The sequence below is a fragment of the Coturnix japonica genome, chromosome 16, assembly GCF_054131305.1.
Source record: "Coturnix japonica strain WE chromosome 16, WE-NBRP24, whole genome shotgun sequence".
Lineage (NCBI taxonomy): Eukaryota > Metazoa > Chordata > Aves > Galliformes > Phasianidae > Coturnix > Coturnix japonica.
The window spans coordinates 170066-176963 of record NC_140678.1 but is presented as its reverse complement, the minus strand read 5'-3'; positions in this window follow the sequence as shown (position 1 = coordinate 176963).

Genomic DNA, 6898 nt, shown 5'->3' with positions numbered 1-6898 from the left:
GATTTATTTACATTTTTATTCTTGTCACATTCTGGACAGAGGAACAAGTTTCTCCAGTCTGTCTCATAAAGGAATTCTGGGATGAGAAACAACACCTTATCAATGTCCCACCACTGTTCACAGAGCCATATGTTAGTGCCAATCCAACTTCAGGAAGATATTCCCAATTTTCCCAACAAATGGCTTATACTAGAAGAATGGATTTGTATCTGTGACAAAACAGTTTGAATCCATCTGGCACCAGAGATTCCTTTGCCAAAATCAAGGATCAAAGATAAGGACTTCTAGAATTTTTTTGGCGGAGATACAAAACCCTAGCATGATCACAGCATTGACCAAACAGTGAGGCCAGGTGCTATGGAGCACAGCATTGCAGAGCACTTCACCTTCATGAGGTTCACAAGAACCCCAAGGAAATTCAATTTAATTTCCCAAAATTTGGGTGAAGTTCTTGTACCACCTTCCACTACTTCTGCACTATCCATACTCAGCTGGCACACAATGTGCCTAAATCCCTTATTTTTCATGTCTGTTGCAGTCCACTCCATGCTCCCTCTTGCCCTGGCCACTAGTCCAGACCTGGCCATTATCACTCCATGACCTCTTTTGGTGTTTTGCCTATATCCTGTGTAATCCCTCTCTTCCCCCTAAAATTCCCCCTGCCTGTTACATTCTGTTCCTCCCCCACACCTCACTGCTGACAGCTGCTTCCCACTGCACTAGCACCAGACACCTCCTCTCTTAGTTGGTCCTTCATATGCACTGCTGCTAACACCAGCACAAGACTGAGTGTGCATGAGAGAAAGATATTTATACTGACAGAATACCCTTTTTCCCACGCCAGACTCCTTGTTCCAGCTGTGCTCATTTAATCTAATTGTTGTCCTGCCGTCATTAACTGTGGATTGCATATGTACAGCAAAACCACAGTGTGACAGCCCCTACAAGGAATGGTCAACAAGGCTTTAGCACTCCCTGTTTGAAGACACTGAGTATGTAATGGGAATGAAAGGCAGGGGAATGAAGTATCTCTCTAAGGGGCAGGTTTCTGAGCACATAAAGTACCAAACAAAGGATATCAGGGCACAGGCAGTATGTGCATGGGCTCCTGGACACAAACATCCTTAGAGGAAGTGTTCTTGAACAGACACCCCATGTAGGTGGGTGTCCTTGGGTGTAAATGTCATATGCTTCACAGAGCACGTTACAGAGGAGATAAAACTGAACTGTGCTTGTGGTGTCCTGGCTTATGGGGAGTAATGAATGGAGGAGGCTGCAAATCCTGTCATTACAGATCCATGCAAATGAAGGAGACAGTTTTCCTTGTGGCAAAGTAGCACTTGTGTCCCGTGACATCTAAATACCCATATGTTGGAAGGAGCAGGAAAACGGAAGACATTTCTGATGTAGAGGATTGTATTGGACTGCATTTTGTGTTATATGCTGTCCAGCACAGGAAGATACAAGGAAATGAAAGCCTGAATATGCAGTATGAAGTTATTCTGTCCTGACATAGCTGCCTCACCTTCCTGGTTTTGAGAGCTGGCTGGAGGAGGGGAGGTCTCAAACTGTACTCCTTTGCTAGCTTCTCTACACCATCCACTGTACAGCTTTCTCCCAGCTAAGCCCCAGGCTCTGGCTCATTCCTTCGAGACCCACTGTGCAGTTGTTGTACTGCACGTCTATTTGGAGGCCAGATGAACTGCAAAAGCCTGTTTCTAGGGGAGTTTGGGACATTATGTTTCCATAAATCCTAGCAGCTAGAGACAAGCTTCAAATCAGTCTCTCCTTTCATTTACAGCAATGTTAAGAGACCAGACAGGAAGTGATGTCATCTTTCTCCATCCACCCACACCTCCCTTGGCATATGACATCATTCTCACTATTTCCAACTCTGTCTGTATTTTTAAAGTAGTCCTCTAAAACTCTCATTCTAAAGTATATTCAGCTTTATCTACACAAGACACTTATTAGTATTTTCCAAAGAAATTTTTTTTGCTGAAAAGCTTGAGATCTTCCTATCTCAAGTTCATGGCACCAGCATTCCTGAGGTGCTGATTAATGAATGGCTCTATGCTGATGCAGGAAATGCAGCCAGCTGTTCTCTGGCACTAACAACTAGTTAAGGCAAACAGGGCTCTAGGAAACAATTAACACAATCCCACATGCTCCTATAGTATCAGCAAAAAATATTCTTTTCTTGCTTAGACCATACGAAAACAGGAACCTTCTAGTGCAGTGTAACTGTAGAGTGAAGTCACACACCCCAATCGTTGATTATAAGGGAAAGGCCCTAATGGGTAATTCAGTTCATTCTATCGCCACTTCACCTTTCTTCTCTGCAAATCAGATACAAGGGAAAAAAACAAAACAAAACAAAACCAAACCAAAAAAGCAACAAAAAAGCATGAAATTAGAATGGGATTGGATGGAATCAGAGCTGTCATAATGTCCAAATAGTAGCCAGGTTACAGTGCAGGAAAGAAAGCTTTCCAGCCTGCATATGCTCAGATAGAGTCTATATGTTGAGAGATTACAAAGTTAGAAGAAGTAAACTAATGAATAGTAGACATATCCCATCCCTGCAGAAGTGATTTTTTCACTCATGGTTGCTCTGGGCTCTGTACAAGAGAACTTAGGAAGAATTTTTAGCTATTTGAACTTATGGAGGCTGTTCTCTAGCTCTGGTTCATGTGCAAGCACAGAGGTGTAACAAGTGTTCCACCTATACAGTGTGAGACCAGATAATTTTTCGGATGAAATGGACTTGACTTGATATTGGAAAATTGCCTTTCTTCTTTCTCCTCTACCACCCAGTTAGAAGTTGCCATCATAGTTATCTAAGGCTTGTGTTAAAAAGAAACTTCACTCTGTGAAGCTCAGCCCTTTGTGGCTGGGAATAAACATATTTTTAAGAAGACATCTAGTCATGGTGTCAAGATCCTCTGGTTTATAAAGCTTATTCCATAGTTTCTCCTGTTTTATTTTGTCCCTCCACTGTGCAGTATTAGTAGAACTTACTTTCTAGGAAGTGGACTAGTTAGAAGCAGCCAAGAATATTTCCCAGCATGTGAACTTTACTTATCAGATGGAATTCTGCACTCTTTTTTTTTTTTTTTTTTTTTTTTTTTAAGCTGTATAATTCAGCAAAAATTAAGGCCAAATGAGGGTGCTTTAATCAGAGAAAGGTTTGGTTTTGTGAAAGAGCATCACAAGTTCACCCTCTGCTGGCCACTGCTGCTCCACAGTTCCACTATCTGCAACATGGCCAGAATGCTCCAGCAGCACTTAGAATATTGTGTGAAAATAGCAGGGATGAGAGGCTGCAGATTTGACAGTTCACTCCCAAAAGTAACAAGATGCTGCAAAGAGAGGACAATGTGCTCAGCTGGGAATATCAATATGGGTCTGTCTGTCTGTTCTTGCAGCACTAGGATCTTCCTAGTCAAAAGTGCAGGTTCAGCACAGCTCCTCCCTTGGACTCTCCTAATGCACAAAAGAGTTCTTTGTTTTGGAGCAGGGGATAACCTGGGAAGGAAAATTGCAAACAGTTCTTTTTTTGGAACAAGCCAGGAACGAAATCATATTAAGTTTTACCAAATAAAGCAGAGCTGGAAAACTCAGGCCTCCCTGTCTGCTTACAGGGCTGAGCAAAACAGGGACTCATTGTAATGTCGTGTGCCAGTGACATCTGCTCAGCTCTTCCAGTGACTGTTTGAGGTTTGAGGTGCTCTGATGAGCTGCCAGAAAATGTGCTCTTCTTCCCCACCCCACGTCTCCTCCATCTGATGGCTGCACATACTGCTGGTGGCCATGGCACTTTAGGATGGACATTCGCAGGTAGCAGAGGCATAGTGACTGCCATATCTCAATTGGGTATGGGTGATGGCCTCATTCTGTGCAGGGAGGAGGCAAAAGCTCTTACCTGTATGAAAAACCACAGGGGATGTGTTATCACTGCTACCTGAATGTGCAGCTTGGTCCAGATGTGCAAAACTGAGATTATGGGAGGGTTAAGGATAAACAATGCACTGGCTAGTGGGGGATAGAGATCTCCCAATTGCTCAGCCTGAACTCACAGAACCAGAACCACTCATTACACAATAAAGAGGTCTTATATGCACACAGAAATAGAGGAGTCTTAAAACTGTCAAGAGTCTAGCTGAGACCCTTAAGTATCTCTAAGATCTTGGCCTGAATTTTAACAAATGACCATGATCTGATATAACAAGGGCTGAGCAAGAAGTGTGGTGCCCACTCTATGGAAAACTGCAACAGAATGCTTGCACAGTGACTTTCAGTTCAGGTTTTCTGCTTAATGCTACTCACAGTGGTGGTTCTCCATTCAGCTGGGAACCATAAAGAAACAAAGGATTAAAATAAAATTCAGGAATTCTTCTTTACAAAGTAATTTGGAGTCATGCAAGAGTTAATGTCTCTAGCTCTTGCCTTGATGGAGTGCAGCCCAGCACTGTCTGAGCTGGCATGAACTACTGCTTATTGCTCTAAATGGTTTCAAGCACATTCCAGCCAGGCCCCCAGAGCAGGGCTGTGTCCTGGCCAGACCAAACATCACAGTCTGTTTAGCAACTGCAGTGCAAGGCACAGATCAAAGGCAACAGCCAGAATGCCTGCTGCATGCTCACTGACTTTTATCTCCCTGCCTGGGAAGCGCATCTTCCAGCTATGCCAAGAAGAGGGTAGAAGTTAAACACTCCTCTCAGTCTATTTCTTGCCCTAGTGACCACAAGTGCATTAGGAATTTGGGTTGTTGGTCTCACTCGTGTCTGAGAGGAAGAATTCCTAAGGTAAGCAAGATCTGATAAAGATCAACACTGCATCAGTGCCAGTGTTGGTGTAAGGAAAATGAGGACCATGAATCTTGGTGCAGGTATATAAGACACTGAGACAGACCAGTGTCATTTGCTGTTGCACTCATGTGTCCAGCTTAGCCAGTCCAAACAGCTAAAGTACAAGACAACTAACCCTGTAAAAAGGTCTTTCTTCAACTGTGTTAGTTAAAATTAATGAATACATAAGATTAATGATGGTTTTCTGGTTGTTTAGCTCCTCTTACTGGCCCATCGTAAGGTAGAGAGAATGGCAAAACTAGGCCTGAGGGAATGCAAATGGCTGGAAGAGTCAGGGCACCCTCTTTATGCAGTGGTTAGCGTTCAGGTAGCTGAGCTGTAATATAACTGCCCACTGAAGAAGCCAACGTGGAGTGTCTGAGATGGGATAACTCACAGCCATGATTCAGACCTCAGTCCTTTCCAGGTGCAGCAGCCCTGAGCTTTCTTCACAAGGGTGTATTCTCTCAGTCACAGTTTCAGTTTCAGAGAGACACAAAATAATATGACTTCTTCTGTCCTCCCTCCTGAAACATGACCTACCCACAGGCAGAGCAGGATGCAGAGGCAGTGGGTTCATGCGCTTCTCAAGCACCCTAAGAAGGGATTTTTCTGCTTTTCTGAAACAGGACAGAGTCAGGACCTTATCATCCAGCCCCGGTCTTCCTTAAAATGGGATTGAGGAGGAACAACTGCATCCATATCTACTGAGGGGAACAGGAGAAACTTCCCAGCAAGTACCCCACTGCGTGAGCAGTGTTTCACACCTTGGGTCACCTCTCACTACCCTGACTTCCATAGTACCACAGACATTATCAACACTTGAACTGCTGAAACAACCTCCCTCTTAGGTCTGTGAAAAGGTCATCGCAATGTGCAGTGAGGTAAACAGAGTGAAATGTAATAAAAGGCAAAAGAATTCAGTTTTGTTCCAAAGCAGTCTAACATCACTGCAAGCTGCGAAGTTTGGGTTCATTGCAGAAGATTATGGCACTTCTATTAGAGCATTTGGGAGTTGGCCATTATATGTGTATAAATTTATATGTGTATAAATGGAGTTTGGCCATACGAAGAGATGGGCGTGCATGTGCTTTGGTTTTCCAAAGATTATGGCACTTCTATTAGAGCATTTGGGAATTGGCCATTATATGTGTATAAATTTATATGTGTATAAATGGAGTTTGGCCATACGAAGAGATGGGCGTGCATGTGCTTTGGTTTTCCACACGAGGGTGCTGTCAACACTGACACAGACACATTCGGATTTTCCAGCACATCCTAACCAAAGTGATCGCAGGCAAAGTGACCTTTGGGTCTGTCAGAGCCTTAGGAGGATGTGTTGAACAGAATTTCAAAGGATGACTCTTTCAGAGACTGTAACTTCGGGAACATCCAACCCACACTGGGCTGTTGGTGGATAATTACATTCAAAATACCAGTTGATTTTAAGTCAAAGATATATAAGTAAAAACCTGGAATGAGTTCAGCAGCCTATGTTCTAAAGTTATTTTTGAGTACCTCAAACCCTAATTGTTTCATGAAACAAAGACACCTGATATTTAGAGATGGTGCTTGTTTCCTTGCATTAGACCCCTCCGGATGTCTCAACATACATCTCCCAAAAAGAACTGATACCTTTTAATGCTTTAAGGGACCGTTCTCTTCCATCTGAATGAGAGGCACTCATAGCCACAGTTCAAAGCTCACTGTGATTTATATAAACAAGATATGCATGGATCATGTCTCTGTGCTCTAGGTCAGGGCTCCTCGACGAGGCTTTGTGTCCTGAATTGCTTTGCTGCATGGAAATTTTCAGGTTTACGATGTGCTTTGCTGCTTCTGTGCTGGTTACTGTGGCGATTACGCAGAAACTGCTGCTCCTGATGGTATGACTCATATTACACCTCTGTAACTGAGAAAGTCGCCACTATCTGGGGGGGAGGGATGGTTGCAGGGGAGGAAACAGGCTGAGCAAAGCTCTTTCCTTTGCTCCAGTGGTTTTAGATACTTTTGTTTCTCACACTGCACACACTGAAACGAGCAGATTT